General features: G+C 35.0%; 1 protein-coding gene across 3 annotated transcripts in view; it reads right to left on the reverse strand.

Moving 5' to 3' along the window:
• The window catches only part of Immp1l (inner mitochondrial membrane peptidase subunit 1), a 62,690-nt gene that overhangs the window by 43,835 nt on the left and 2,172 nt on the right, over positions 1-16,683 (reverse strand). For 2 of the 3 annotated variants that reach the window (XM_055599305.1, XM_055599286.1), the window contains exon 2: positions 14,474-14,579. The exons of the other annotated variant lie outside the window; for it this stretch is intronic. The gene's annotated coding sequence lies outside the window, so the exon portion shown is untranslated. The remainder of the gene's footprint in view (positions 1-14,473; positions 14,580-16,683) is intronic. 3 annotated transcript variants of the gene reach the window in all.

Consider the following 16,683-nt stretch of genomic DNA (forward strand, 5'->3'; position numbering starts at 1 on the left):
CAGCCTTGTCTGTGAGGAGAAGGTGTAGTGAGGTGGGGGAGCAGGAGAAATCCCTCTGTTTGGGTGTTTGGAGGCTGAGGCACTAGGTAACTGTACACTCCTAATTTAGACCCAATGGCTGGCACAGGCTGGGTGACTTCAGGCTTCCCAAGCCACATTGCTGGCTGCAGTATGGAATTCTTTGAGAAGGCATTTTGTGTCAAACATAGAGAAAAAGTTTCATGTGTCAAAATTGAGGCTACAGGTTTCCAGGCATTTCCAGGCATTTTAGCAGCTAACTAAAGAAACAACTGAACTGATATAAAAAGAGGACTCATTGCTATTTATACAAATGTTAACATTAGCCAGAGGTGGGTGGGTGTGGTGGATCCCAGTCCTGGGGAAGTGGAGGTAAGCAAATCAGGAATTCAAAGTCATCTTTAGCTATACAAAGAATTTAAGGCCAGGCCAGAATCATAGGATCCTTTCTCAAAAACAAATACAATGCTGTATTTACTTTCATTTGTGTCAGAAAAAAAATTATTTTGACATATCTGATATGAAATTACTTCTGGAAGCATGTTTTCCCATAGACAAATGAGTAAGAAGCAACTATAAGACACATGTCCATTTAGGATCCTAAATAGTGTTATTGTGAGAAGTAGAGAACAATGGCTCATCAAGATACACAGTGCTGCACGGTGCACACTGCTCAATAGCTCAGTCACTCACTTCCACATAGCGCCTCTCCAACAACATAATTCAAACGCCTGGTATAGCAAAATCACCTTTATGACTGCTCATGAATTAACCAAATCTATAAATATTAAATCGACTGGAAGATTTGTCCAGAGTATACTTTTCATGCTCAAAAACTACAAATTCAGAGCATTCTGATCCTATAATCTAGGAAGATTTTACTAAGCCTTTTTGTTTTATTCCAAGAGGAAAAAATCTGGCAGCATTCTCAGGCCTAAAGCAGGTGAACACTGCTTCACTCTAACTGTAGCATCAAAATAACCTCATAATATCAACAAATATTAAAAATTCATAATTCAGATACTCAGGCTCTCATCAATGCACTAAAAATGAATCCTTGGGAGCAAAGAGACAGAATCTTCAGTTTTAATAAGTCTTAAGAAGAAAGCCCAGAAAAGGCCTTCGTGCTGACATTTGAGGCCATAGAAGCCTATTCAACATTTTCAGAAACACAATAAGATTTAACCATTTTTATTTTAAACTGTCAACTTTGGGTTGGTTCTATAAATTTTTTCTTATTGATTAAAATTTATAACATACTATTTCAATCACTTTCATCAATCACATTATCATTCCCTAGTATTTCTCTTGTTATAAACATCTAAAATAAAAAAGCCCTTAATTCAATTAAAAGAATTAATAACAGACAGTTGTTACTGCTGCCACACACTTGCACATATAGCTTCTCCAGAGTCTGAGTCAATAAATCTCCAAAAAAGAGGAAATCTTAATCAGCAATTCCCATTATTCCCAGCCTCGTTTTGTTGCTCTAACACCCTTTTCAATATACTTCTCATTTCTTGTAACTTATATCCCATTATTTTATCTCACAAAATTACCTCAAAATTACCACAAAATTACCTCTTACTGACATCATTATGCATCATCCATGCTGCAAATTAAATTAGTATCTACCATTCAAGATGAATCAAATTTATAAGTTACCAACAGAGTACTATATTCAAATAACCTATATTTATGTAAAAGAACATATACATACATCGGGAAGACCTTACATGTTCATGTTGAATTTACTTATTTTGGACCTTCTTAAGGAAAAAGAATGTTAATAACATATGAATGGCACCTAAGATGGAAGAAGGAAAGGAGACTAACTCTCAAGAGTCACTTAATAGTTTAACTACAATTATAAATTCCTGCAGTGCTTAATAAAAGTGAACTTATAGACAGATTTTGTCTTAAAAGAAATGATACTTTACAAAGTAATTATATAATATTAAGTATCACAGAAAATTATCCTGAAGATGATAAACTACCTTACTAAGTAATACAAGTAATTTCATGATGAGGAATAAAGATTTCAGTCCCTTTATTTCATGGACAGCTTTTTCTCATAATAAAATTTTAAGTGAGTAATTTTTCAAGTAGCAAAAATATACAGTTCTGGAGAAACACTGTTGAGCTTTCTCACCTCTTCATTTCAAGTAGAGTAAAACCACACTTACAACGCAGTAGCTTGAAAGTGGTCACACCAAATTCAGTAAGAATAACACACTTGGCTAAGTTCATAGAACACGATTTACACTTACATTCTACTTGATGGCTTTCCAGTAAAGACTACAGATATGATAAAAGGCACTATATGGAAACAGATGCTGTAAGTACATCTACAAAGTATGTGATCGTGCTAGACTCTTATAATAGCATGAAAATATTTTAGCCCCTCCATATTCAGTTAAAAATTTAAAGTTTAAAAACATTTGGATTGCATTTTTATAATCTATTTTTGAAATGCTAAGCTACTAGATCAAGAAGCACAATAAGATACAAGTCAAGTCCTATGAATAAATATTTTAAAATTAACTACTCTGAGATCATAACACTGACAATACTAATTATCTTTTCTTGTCTTGGCAGTTATGGTGCATACTGTTTGGGTGACTGATGGGATAATTTCACTTCATTTTCTCTCAGTTTATTCTGAATAGTATAAGAGAAGAATATTAAAACAATTAACACCTCTAAACAAAGTATCTGATAAGGTTCTGAGATGATAAAAATGTTTTAAAAATTAACTAATGGACGATTCTAGAACAAATAGTTCCCCATATGCTGAAGAAAACTGGACTGAGAGATAGTGGTCTCTAGAAATAGCCACTTAGCACTGTATTAACTATCCTCAGTGTTGGTCATATAAACAACATGTATTTTTCATAACGACCCATTTCATCAACAGTTTGAGCTAATCTTACTTCAATATCATAAATATGTATTATATATTTTAAATTACTGAATGTTCTATTCACCAAAAATGTCTGTCATCAGCAACTCAAACAATCAAAAGTAAAATGTATGTCAAAACAAATTATTTTCAATTTCTTACATCTATACACATTGTATTACATTGATGATAGCCCTAAATCCAAAAGAATAGAACAATATTTAAATTAATATTTAATCTCACATACAAATCTTTACTAACAGCAATTATTTGGTCACTCAGCCAGAAAAAAGTATAAGGCATCACCAAACAAGTTTTATATTTGAACAGTTTAATAAAATTTGAACCATATGATGCTCAGTTTGTGTAAGTCACATTACTTAAACCTACATATTACAATAAAAGATATATCCTTTGCCTTGATCACCTGGTTTTTTTTTTGTTGTTGTTTATAAAATTAATCACAGTTAGCAGGGCAGAAATCGCTTTGAGCTTCGTGAATGACATCCAAGAGATGGGAAAGGATTAGTTCTCAGTCGCTGCCAGTTATAACGCCAGGTGGCTTTTTCTGCAGTGAAGGTGTTACCGATAATCCCATTACACTGGTACTAAATCTTGCAGACATCAAAATTATCACCAAGGTTCCTTTTCATCCCATCCTTTCCAAATGACTGGAAGTCGCTTCACCTGAAAGAAGTCAAATCCACATGCAGCTGCTGTTTTAGCAGGCAGCAAACTCCCTGAGAATGCCAGTCATGATTCAATTTTGCTGTGCTGGTGGCCCCCTATTCCCTGTCCAATAATACATCTGTTAAAAAATCCTACAGCTACAAATCAACTTTAATCCTACCAGGGACCTCATGTTGGTCTTGTCTTCCAAAAAGGCAGCAGGGTCTGCTGTCTATCTCTGCTAGTGTCTGGGGAATACCCTTTAAATCCCAGCCCTACTTAGAAGAATAAGCTAAGGATCACAAAACATGACCTCAAAAACCCTGATATGACTATATTCTGACCCAGAGGCATTCATTCTAGGTGAAGATTAGAACTTTGCATAATAAGATTACACAGCAAGTGAATGATATCAAGGGACTATCCATATGCAGCCGCCTGGTTCTGTATAGACAGCCTGTGCTGCACAGCCTGTGCTGCCGAGAAAGAGCTGGGTCTTTCTAGCTGAAATAAAATAGATTCACATAAATTAGTTGGCCATTTCCAGAGTCCTAAATCCCCTATTACATCTTTTATTGACAGCTCCTGTGAGGATAGCACAAATGTTACTTCTTTTTATTCCATGCTTCTGTAACATCATGCTCTGTAATTGAAATGTACATAGATTATGTCTTAAAATTAACATCTTGTTTGCTGTAATCTTGGATTACAATTGACTGTGTACATAATAAAATTAAGAAATCAATGGACACATTTATCATTTCCAAGAAACTAGAGGTATTGTTTATAGAGTGGTTTAACATTTTGTGTCAGCACTTTAAATACAAAAGTCATAGAGGGTAGTCAATAAAATTTAATGAGTCAAAGAATACAACAGGCATTGGCTAATACTTACATAAAAGTGAATTTGTGTAAAGATTAAGTCATATTACTGAAAATTCAGAAAGTGGGAAAAAGCTTTGAGGACCTCATGAATATATGATTTTCTCTAAGCTACATTCTAGCACAATCATTTTTGCCAATGTCTACCTTTTTAAAATTTATTTCTTTTCTTTTCTTTTTTTTTTTTTCCAGAGCTGACAACCAAACCCAGGGCTTTGCGCTTGCTAGGCAAGTGCTCTACCACTGAACTAAATCCTCAATCCCTCAAAATTTATTTCTATTATTTTAAATTTATGTGTATGTGTATAAAGGACTGTGAACATGTGAGTGCAACTACACATGGAGTCAAAAGAGGGTGCCACAGATGGTTGTGAGCCACCTGATACCAGTGCTGGGAATCAAATCTGTGTCCTATGCCAAAAATATTACATGCTCTGAAGTGCTGAGTCATTCCTCCAGTTTGCACCTAAATTTCTTTTTCTTTTTTTTATTTTAATGTAAATTTAATAAGATAAAAGTTTTGTTTTTTTTATTTTTCATATTTTGTCTTTCTCTAAATTTTATTTTATTTTTATTAATTACAGTTTATTCACTTTGTTTCCCAGCTGTGGCCTCCTCTCCCATCCAATCCCATTCCCACCCTCCTTCCCTCTTCTTCTCCTATGCCCTCCCCCAGTCCAATGATAGGGGAAGTCCTCCTCCCCTTCCACCTGACCCTACTCTATCAGGTCTCATCAGCACTGGCTTCATTGTCTTCCTCTGTGGCCTGGTAAGGCTGCTCCCCATGCAGGTGGAGGTGATCAAGAGCCAGCCCCTGAGTTCATGTCAGAGAGAGTCCCTGTTCCCATTACTAGGGTATCCTCTTGGACACTGAGCTGCCATGGGCTACATCTGTGCAGGGGTGCACCTACATTTCTTTATAAAGTGGGGGCATTGTTTTTTGTTTGTTTGTTTGGTTAGTTGGTTAGTTAGTCAGTTTTTGTTTTTTTCAGAAAGGGTTTCTCTGTGTAGCCCTGGCTGTCCTGGAATTTGATCTGTAGACCAGACCAGGCTGGGTTCAAACAGGTAATCTGCCTCTGCCTCTCTGCCCATCTGCTTCTGCCCCTCTGCAACTCTGCCAGCCTGCTTCTCTCTGCCTCTGCCCCCTAACCCTACCCCTGCCTCCTGAGTGCTGGGATTAAAGGCTTGCACTATCACCACCTGGCTTTACACAGTGGTTTTAAAAGCAAATTCTCCTAACCATTGAATAACTACATTGTAAGGTAGTTGAATCAATTCTTTTTTTTAATTTAATTTAATTTTTTTATTATTAGTTACATTTTATTAACCCTGTATGAATCAATTCTTATTAATTGTAATAAGGGTTTTATAACTCATAATTACATATTTAAAAGTATGTCCCAGTAAAATAATGTCTCTACATAGTACCATACAGAGTATTTTCAATGTAAAGAATTCTAGAGATATTTAGAAAACATTTCATAAATAAACATATAAAAAGAAAGCTTCATACTCATTTGCACAAGCATCAATCTGGAAAAACTAAAGGACATAAAAGGGGAGTTAGCTTTAGGTGGAAAAGTATTAAGGCTCCTTGTGTTCTTTTTGAAAAACATGCTCCTCAGTATCCTTGAATGTGGCTTTATTTGCTAAGTTTCATTTACTCATAATTTCTGAAGAACATTCCTCCTTATCACACTGGCCATTATCGCATCTTCACAGTATATTTAAGCTTATCTGCATGCTATCTGGTCAGTATTCAGGAGTCAGGTAATGTAATTCTGATTTTCTATGTTAAGTGCTATTATTGGCAGAACTGTTAGAAACATAATTCATTTTCATAACACGTTAAGTATTCTTTAGATACCCTGAGTATATTATTAGAAAAATAATAAGGAATGCAAAAAAATATGTACTTTTGTCATGATATAGTGTTATAATTTTGTAATGCCTTACACCTACAGCCAGGGCTACACAGAGAACTTATGTCTCAAAAAAAACCAAAAACCCAACCAACCAACCAACCAAACAAACAAACAAACAAGAAACCAGTGTACCCATTTTATAAAGAACTGTAGACCTAAAGTGTACACTCAGCATTTATGAGCATGTAATATTCTTGGCATAGGACCCAAATATACTTTAAATGTCACCAGTTTAAACTGACATATACTATACGACACAATGAATTCTGAACACTACAAAAAATAAAAAAATACACATTTTAAAATTTTATACTGATACATATTGAATAGCTAGGTAAAATGTGGATATAGCTGGCTAAGGAAAACATTACATGGTACATTGAAATTGCTACTGAACGGTACTGCATTGGCATTCATATATTTTCAATAGCTTGTTCCTGCATTGGTTCATTTTTGTCAGCTTGAGACAACTAGAATTACAGGAGAAAAAGTAACCCCATCAAACTGGCCTGTGGACAAATTTGGGGCTATTTCCTTAATTAATGATTGATGTGGGAGGGTTCAGCCCACTGTGGCAGGTGGTCCTGGGAGATGTAAGAAAACAGGCTGAGTAAGCCATGAGGAGCTCAAGAAAGTAAGAAGCATTCTTCCATGGTTCTTGCCCCTGCTTCTGCCTGAGTTCCTGCCCTGACTTTGCTCAATGATGGAGTGTGATGAGGATGAATACACCAAACACAGTTTCCTTCACACTATGCTCTTGGTGTTTATCACAGCAATGGAAAGCAAATGAGAACAGTTCCTAAGCTAAATAAAGTTGTACCATAACGCAGTAGGTTGAGAAAAAACGGTGTTAAAACTAATGGATAAATTTAATAAAGACAGTACAGGATCTTCTCACTTAAATTGAGTGCTTCTAGTTTAAAGAAAATGGTAAGAGATGAGATTTCTATTGCTATTGCAAACATAAAAGTATGTGTAAAGCTGAAAAAAAAATGTGTAAAGCTGAAAAAAAAGCTTCAATACAGAAAATCTAGGATTAGTTTGGGCTGTTCATTTGTTAATGAGACAGGGTCTCACTATGTAGTTTCATCTGGCTTCAACCTCAAGGTGATTCTCCTGCCTCAGCCAAAGAATAGCAAGAATTACAAGCATATGCCAACATTCCCAGAAAATACAGTTGTTGTTTTTTGTTTTTTTTTCCAGAAGTTTTTCATCCTCCCAAAAACAACTGCAATAAAATGTAGATTTCTAAAATAAATATATCTCTCCTGGGCTACTTCTGCATGTTATACCCGAGTTCGATACAGAGCAGCTTAAAAACATATCTGGGTTTACAAAGGTCTATGATTTTTTTTTCTGTAGAACTATACAATTATTTATATCAAAAAAATTCACCATGTTTAAGTAGCAATTAAAGCAACTAAAGTATTTAATATATTTCAGAATACTAGCAAAAATGAAGACATCAATTTTATAAATTATTGGTAAAATGCTTTTCCATAAGCCTTTTCATCATTTCCATTAGTTTTTAAAACTTTCATTTAAAAATGGTTCCATAAAAATCATAACACCTAAAATAGTTAAAACACATAACATGCCTATCAACCAAAAAATTAAAATGACTTATCATAATGACCATCTCCACCAAATATTGAAGTGTGACTTTAACAATATGGTACAAATTATTTAAGGTATTAGCTTACTTAAAAGTAGATTTTCATAATTATTCCTTTACAATATTTATTTAATATATAACACTACTGCTGAAATTTGAGTATCTATAAATAGCATGGTTAAAATTTAATCTATTCTTTATTGTTTAATCATGCAATTTTTCTCTCTAGCTTCTTAAAATTATTTAAGTTTAGCCTTTTCTAGTTTACAAGTATCATATAAATGTACACACACATACACACAAAAGCAAATGAAAACAACAGTGACAAAAAAACCCTTTCTAACCATCAATAGATGAGTGCAATGATATTCACTCTAAGTTAATCTCTAGACATCCAAATTCATGAATAAAAATTCATCAGTTTTAAATACACTGAGCCTATTAAGCAAGAACAAAAGCATATGCACAAAAGAGCTTTTAATATATTTCAAAGCCCACAAGAGCCACGGTCTCATTAAAATTATAAATTACACAAACATGGAATGAAGATTCAAACGGCAGTGCAGCTAAGCAGATTACAGAAAAGCCCGCGTTCCATATGATAACACACCATGGCCCTCCCAGATGGGGGCTTGGAACAAAAAGGCCATCACCACAGCTAGGGAAAACCTCCTTGTGATCTCTGGTTTCTGTTCAGCACATGACAGCCAAATAATATGTTGATTATTCTGTTTGTGCTGCTAAGCTTGTACGATGGAATAAAAGCGATATGATCTATTGTGAACCCAATGCTAATGTGTTGCTCCACTCATAAGTAATATATTGATTTTATTTTGAAATTATCTTTTATCTGAATACCCATTTTAAATGCATGAATTAAATAAAAGTCATGATAAAATAATAGTTAATTTGATACTATACTTCAAACTAAAAACTGTAGTTGACAAGTGAAGAACATCTGCATGCTCAGTGAGAAGTCAAATCTGATCACCTGCCTTTCTTCTAACTTCTGCATTGTAATCAGAGTGTGTTTTCAAATACCTTAAAATGGGAAAGTAACCTCATTATGAAATAAAAAAGTAACACAACAGTAATTAACTTGCTAACATACATTACTGACTAGATAAAAGCAAAATAATTAGGGTATTTAAAAAGAAAATTCTATAATGTAAATAACATACCCTAGAACATACAGTGACATTTTGAAAAAATACAATTGAAGGTCTCATAAATGTTTACAACATAGCCACAAATGGTATCCATGTTGTACTTTTTAAAATAATTTAGAACACACTTATAATTTTTTAATATAACTGCTATATTGCCATGGAGACAAAAAAATTAAAATTCAAGTATTCTTTCAATTAAATATTTAGTATGATAACCTTTAATAGAGGAAATTATACCCAACTTAGGTTACTAGGAATACCTACAAATGCTTCACAAAATTACATATTTCATAAATGAACAATTATAAATATGGGTGTCATTAACATTGAAAACAGTAACATTTATTTTCCTACTCCAAAAATTCCTGTCTGAATAACGCAGATTCTCTTTAAAGACAGTAACAAAACAAAGCAGCAATAAAAGAAGCACAGAAAGTAAATGTGGACAAAATTATTTCATATAAAGTACATAACTATGATCCTTTACCACCTAAATCTATTTTGCTTGGCTCTTTCTCCAGGAAGTCTTGAGTCCAAAAAGTAAGATAAAATTGCCTCACAAGACAATACAGTCTAGAATGATAAGTCTAAAGGACAGAAAAAAGACATGCTTAGAGAACTTAGCATATAACATGTCCAAATATAACTTAAACAAGGAAAGGGACTAAACAGAGCTGACATGCATTAAATCTATGAACTACCGTTCAAAAACATTACTGAAAATGAACAAATCTGAGTGAGAGAAATTAGGGTCCACAATTCATTATAAATTTATATTTCAAATATGTAAAAACTGCGACTCAATGAGAAACACAGAAAATAGGAGAGTGTGCAAAAGAGATAAACAGGCTCCTTGCAAGAGAAACAACCAAACAGCCAGTATATGAAAAAAGTAATCTACTTCATTAGCTCTTAAGAGATTATAAATTACAGATATAATGATTTCATAGCCACTAGAACTTGAAAAGTGAAAAGTGTCTCTATCTTTTTCAATCCCTAGAAAATGTGTGTTGTACCTGGAGTCCTCATACAGGGTGTGAACCAGCACCTATCTCAGAAGAATGGCAAACTGCTCAAACTTTGATATGCATTTACACAAGCTATTTCACTTCCAGATACACCAACAAAGAAATATGTACATGTATGTACACACACGATACACTCTAACATGTTCATAGTGACAATACATGAAAATTCCCCAAATATCTACTAATGATGAAATGCGCAACAATTGTTCATATACTGGTATATACAATAAAAAATAAACCATAAGCTAGACAAATCTCATGACATAACAGTGAACAATGGAAAGTAGACACAAAGCTATACAGTATAAGTATCAATATACGAGTGTATATATTATAATATATAACAAATGACCCCTGCTACGAAAGTCAGAAAGTCAGGTGAGTGGTTATCCTTGTATAGGAAGGGAAGGTGACCAGCAGGTGCCATAGAGGGATCTTATACAATGATTACAAAATGTCTTTTCTTGTATCTGCATGCCGGTAATATGGGTGAATCTGGCGTGTAAAACACTCATTAAGCCATTTCCTTCTAATACATTCTTTTCTTTTAAAAAGGCAGGGTTACATCACCTCTCACCTACCATCCTCTCTATTCAGGCTTTCTTGTTCCCCTTGAAAGCCTAACTCAGTTAACCCTCCAGGTAATAAAACTCAAATAAATTAATTTCCCTTAATGTATAAATGGGTCACTAAAGCTTTACATGGTATTGGCACAAAAAAGGGAAGAGTTATACCAAATATATAACCAGAAAAATGTAGTCAAATCTGTGGCATAAAAAACGATGGAACTGCTCTATATATTTCTATATGAGCAAACGAGGGCTCCATAGTCATTTGAAGAGTCAAACTTTGAAGTGTACTGTTGAAATTAAGTTCTGGCTCTCAACAAAGAAGCCTACGTCATCTGTGCTTTTGTCTTCCCTGACTCCCAACATCCTCAGAGATGTGCTGTCTTTACACTAGGGACAACTGTTGTTGCTACTGCAACAGCTTTGGAAATAATCACAGAACTGAAAACTAGCTCTTATGTCAGAAATTAAAAGAGATGGATGATAAAGCAGCATGAGGAATGTCTGGCACTGTCCCCTTTGTACTCAGAGTTGATAAACACTTTGTCAATCATGAAAGATTCCTTAAAATTTATAAAGGAATAAAGTTAGGTAACATAGCTTACTTTTTAATACCAATGCTATATAAAGTAATGAAATTCAATAATGTGGCATAATATACCAAATTATTTATTGTATACCATCTACTTTAATATTTTCCCTTTTACATTGGAATCGATGTATGATTTGTATATTTTTCTCACACTGAGATGTTTTAAAAACCCACAATGAATGCAGAAATACACAAAAGAAAAATTCTTTACTTAAAACTAGTATCCACTATGGCTGCTTTTTGGAAGATAAACTATGAATGGGAACATTAATGTTTTGGGAGCTTTTGACACTACCTATAAGGTAGTCCTTGGTTAATAGCCAAATATCTGGGAATTTCTACAAGTCAATTATGCAAATTCATATCTAAATAACTTAATACATTCAATATAATTTCCTAATTTCACTTTACTATGTTCAAGAGCAACAAATAGATGGGCTGGGCTAGTTTCTGCTCCAAATTGCTCTATACCTTTAAAATTTTTATTCTGTTTGCAGTACCCCACTGAACACAGAGCCCCACTTCAAGACCTGCCTAAAGCAGAGCCGCTATAATATGCAAGTAGGTGGTGGAGAGATGGAAGAGAAAGAGAAGCAGAAGAATTTTAGCACTGCAAAGAGGCAGAACTGGAGACATGACGGTAGCCTTCCTGCCACCCTAAGCCATGGTGAAATCCAGCCATGCTGCTGCTGAGGGCCATGTATGGGTCCTTGGCCATGCAGCAGCAGGGGTGTCTCATACTACCATCAAAAACCATGCAGACATCTCCGGTCTGGGACTCCCGCCTGGGGCCACACTGATGCCCAAGGGCTGCATATAGCTGGCCCCGCACCTCACTAACTCTAGCACTTATGAGAGCTGGCCCCAGCCCGTAAGCTACACCGAACAACAGTGGCCCTAGTGGCATGGATAAGGGTGAGCCAGGCCCAAGGGCATGAGAGCTGTTTCTGCCCTTGCTGGCTGCAGCATTGGAGAGCTAGCCAGGGAAGTGCTGGAATGCTAGTCCTGGTGGTAGGGGTGCAGGAGAGCTGGCAGGTTGACCAACTCAGCTACTACCCAGGCCCAGATCCAGGGATTTGGGTTGGCCCACCCTAACACCTACTCAATGTATGAACTGTTGGGGTGCTTGAGGGGCAGGTCCTGCAGATCCAAAACTGCAGGATCTCCATGACACAGGACCACAGAATATGTGAGAAGTCCCAGTGAGGATCCAGTGTTAAGAGTATAGCAGATGCCAGAGGCCTCAAACAAGGCCAAAGACGGGTTGAAATGAACATTTGCAAGTAAAGATGTGTGGACAAAAGGGTATACTGTGTGACATATGTAACACTAACACACCATAGCTTCCAAAGAGATTTTTGTTTTGTATTTTTTTTTTTTTTTTAATTCTGTGGGAAAGGTTGCAAAGGCTGAGAGTGGATATGAAGGGACAGGGAGATGAGTGAGATTGGGGTGCATGAGGTGAAATTCACAAAGAATCAATAAAAAGTAAAAAAGAAAGTTGAATGAAATAGATACCATTTTAAAAGGAAAAGAGGCAACATATAAACATATTGCTTACGAACATGCATGAAAACTAAAAATCACACAATAATAAGTAGTTAAAACAAAAGGTAGACTGTTGCCTCTAAAGAAAAGGGAGACTAAGCTGGACATGGTAAAATATAGCCGAAAGTCTCAGGATGTTTGAGTCCAGGACTGCGAAGTCATCAACAGTTAAGACTCCATTAGAATCTGTAGTTAGAGAAGGACGGAGAAGGGGAGAGAGAGAGAGAGAGAGAGAGAGAGAGGAAGGGGGAGGGAAGGAAGAGAACTGAGCTGTGTGGAGGGATGCTAGTGACGCTCGAGATATATGGTGCTTTGGGGTTTGTTTTATATACAGACACTTCACAATTACTCCATATACTTGCCTGTTTCTGTATAGCCTTACATTATACAATGCAAAGTTCTAACTCACATTCTTGTTGAGGAAGAAAAGGTTCATTCTCTTGTTAACAATTCACATTCTTTGTCTGCATTTATAATTTTTATAGCAGTATTTTAAAACAAAGAACTGTTACTATGCAAAATTCTTCATAATTCCAATTAAGTATAGATTTCACGTTTTATAACAACTATAAAAATATAGGCGACCTTGAAAGAACAAAAGTTCAATTGTTCTGTCTTACTTTGCTTATGTATTTAATGTTATTTTTGCCCCTTTTCTTCTTTTCAAACAAAAATATGTATACTTATTTTAAAAATTCCAGATTAGAACCAGGTAACTGTGCAGATCCTACTCCCAAAACCTAAGACTATTTTAACTTGAAGGTAAGAAGAAGCATAGTTTCTTTCTTCTCTCCTATGCTCTAAACCAATTTTACAAGTATTGTATACGTGTGTTACGCGTCCGTGACAGTTTAGTTGCTGATACACTATCTGAAGTCTGAACCACTGTCAATCTGTGTAAGTATCCTCCCTATCTGCCAGCAAACATGGCCACTGGAATAGAGTAGAGATCAAGGTAAGAAACGTTTAAAAACATAAACGCTTACAGTACATAAATGCTTAAAGACATAAACGCTTAAAGTACAGAAAACATAAAACACAGGTTGCTCATTCAAAATAGATCCAATATGATCTAATTTAAATTACACTGAAGCAGTTTCAACTATTACAGAAATGAGTTTTGTCTCTATAATAACATACGGAAGTAAAATTGTTATAACAGGTATAATTACTATAGTAGTATATTGACTTACATTACAAAACAAGCACACACAATTAAGAAAGTCATTTAAGGCCCACACTGACAGATATTCCTGGATATGTTTTTATAACTTTTAGCTACAACCAACAAATAAGGAAACAAGAGAGCATCAGCCTTCTCACCAGACTGCAGCAGATTATCAACATGGTGGCAAGGGTATAACACTATTTTGCGGATAGCTTTTGTGAATGTAACAAGGATCCCTGGGCAGTTCTCTGCTCACCTATTTAGTGCCCCCTTTAGAAAGTCACATTTTGTCCAGCAGGGAGCAGCCTTACAACAGCCAGAGGACTTAAGTTAAACTCAAAACCCACAGAATAAAATGGGGAGTTTTGTTTTGTAAAAGTCTACTTACCTTAGGTCTGTTCTACAATTCACTCAACTTTCGGGTAGGTTTCAAGGAAAACCTGGATATAAAGCAGGTCTCAAAGCGCATGAAAATCATCCATGGTTGTGGACTCCTAAAGCAGTAAATCAAAGTTGCATTATGTGAAAGCTTCTCTGACCAATGCTGGCTAAATTAATGTATGGGGAGAGTAGATATTTCTCAGTGGACTGTGTCTTCCTTTTGGTGGGGCAGTAAGAGTCTTGAATTTAGATATTCAATAGCATTGGACCTTTATTAAATGAGACTACTAAAGTCTTTTATCTGAAAGAGAATTTAAGAAGGAAGAAACTAGAAGACCTAACACGTTATATAAAAATCTCAGAAGCTCTGTGGTCAAAGAGTTAAGGAAGTTGATAAGGCAGCCATCCACACTTTCAATTCTTCAAGTTAACATGCATATCTAATGACAATATATATATATTTTTGAGACAGGGTCTCTCTACATAGTCTACATAGACCATATTGACCTCGAACTCACAGAGATTTTCCTGCCCCCAGAGTGCTGAGATTCAAGACCATGAGACACCATGCCCAGCTAATTTTAAAACTGAAAATAAAAAAAATAAGTTTATAATGCTGTTATAAAAAACTGATTAATCATTTAATGAGTAAAAGTGTACATGAAACGATAGAAAAAAATATTACCAATTGAAAAGCAAAATATTTTAATGTTAAAACCTATCATATAGTTAGCTATGAGTCTACATCAGTTCTTATGACTTCAAGACGCAAGTAATTTTGTCTAGACTCCTATGTGAAATAGTAAAGTTTGCTTTCTATATGTTTTCATATTGCTTCTTAGAGTTCACAGCAAATAACCATTTCTGCTTTAAAAATAAGATGCTTATCCATCTTCAAATACCTAGAATTTGGAGAGATTTTATGTAAAAGTCTGCTTAAATATATTCATTCATCTATTTATCTTATTTATTCATCTTATTATATTGCAAGTTTCAAATGCACTTATATTTATGCTACTCATATAAGTACTATCTTAGTTATGTAAGCACTTGACCCCTCCCTTAACATTTTAGAGTCAATAGCCAAACACCTAAATTCCATTTCACTCTTGTTCCAATCAGTTAAAGACTGTCACTACTTTAATAAAGACGTGGATTAAGATCTTGTTATACAGATGTATGTGTGTCTGTATATATATATATATATATATATATATATATATACAGACACACTAAGCAACAAACTTCAACAGAACTTTAGTGTTACTAATATGTACATGCACACATATACAATAACCTTATCAACTTCTACTATGAACTTTGAAAAGAAAGTAATTTAACACTCTCTAGTACTAATATTAACAGGGAGGGTATTAGTGTGTTATATAATATATATTTATTGGGAGCAGACTGCATGCCTGTCATCATATCCATAGATAGAGAAGTCAGATGGCAGCTCGCTCAAACTGGTTCTCTCTTTCTAACATGTGGCCTTACAGGTGGAACTCAGGTCATCAGTCTTGGCAGCAAGCAACTGTAATCATGGAGAAATCTTATCAATCCATGAAATAAGTGTATCAATCAAGTATTCATAAGGTTTTTTTGTAAATACATTACACAAAAGTTTACATTGTAGATGAATATTAATCCAAAAGAGACTTCAGTGGGTTGAGTAATGTCCTACTTCCCAAATTAAAATCTACTTTGAACCATAGTACACGATCATATATTATTTGCGATGTAATTAAGGTACGTGTCAACATGAAATGATTATACTAGATTAAGGAGGTAATAAATCTGATGAGAGTGTCCCAATAAAAGGCAAAGAACAGTACAGAGAAGCACGAGAATAGGACATTATGAAACTGGAGGCAAGAGAGTGAGGTTATAGTTTCACAACCAAAAATAGCAAGAGCCAGCAGAAGCCAGAAAGGAAGCGTCGTTTCTTAAATATGAAATGACTATGGCTCTGCTGACATCCTTAACATATTTTTTACTTCTGATGTTCTGAAAAAGTAAGTTTTCTGTGAAGCCACTAAATTAATGCCAGTTTATTATGGCAGTCCTAGGAAATTCTTGTAGATTTTGGCAGCAGGACATGGGTGTTGCCTTAAAGAGATTGTATGAAGAATGCATCTCTCTTCCCAGTATCGTGTCTATAGGAGATTCTAGTTCAAAATTACAAGCTTAATAACACTTCTTTCAAAAAATTGCTCC

The sequence above is a fragment of the Psammomys obesus genome, unplaced genomic scaffold (assembly GCF_907164565.1).
Source record: "Psammomys obesus unplaced genomic scaffold, mPsaObe1.curated_primary_1811, whole genome shotgun sequence".
Taxonomy (NCBI): domain Eukaryota; kingdom Metazoa; phylum Chordata; class Mammalia; order Rodentia; family Muridae; genus Psammomys; species Psammomys obesus.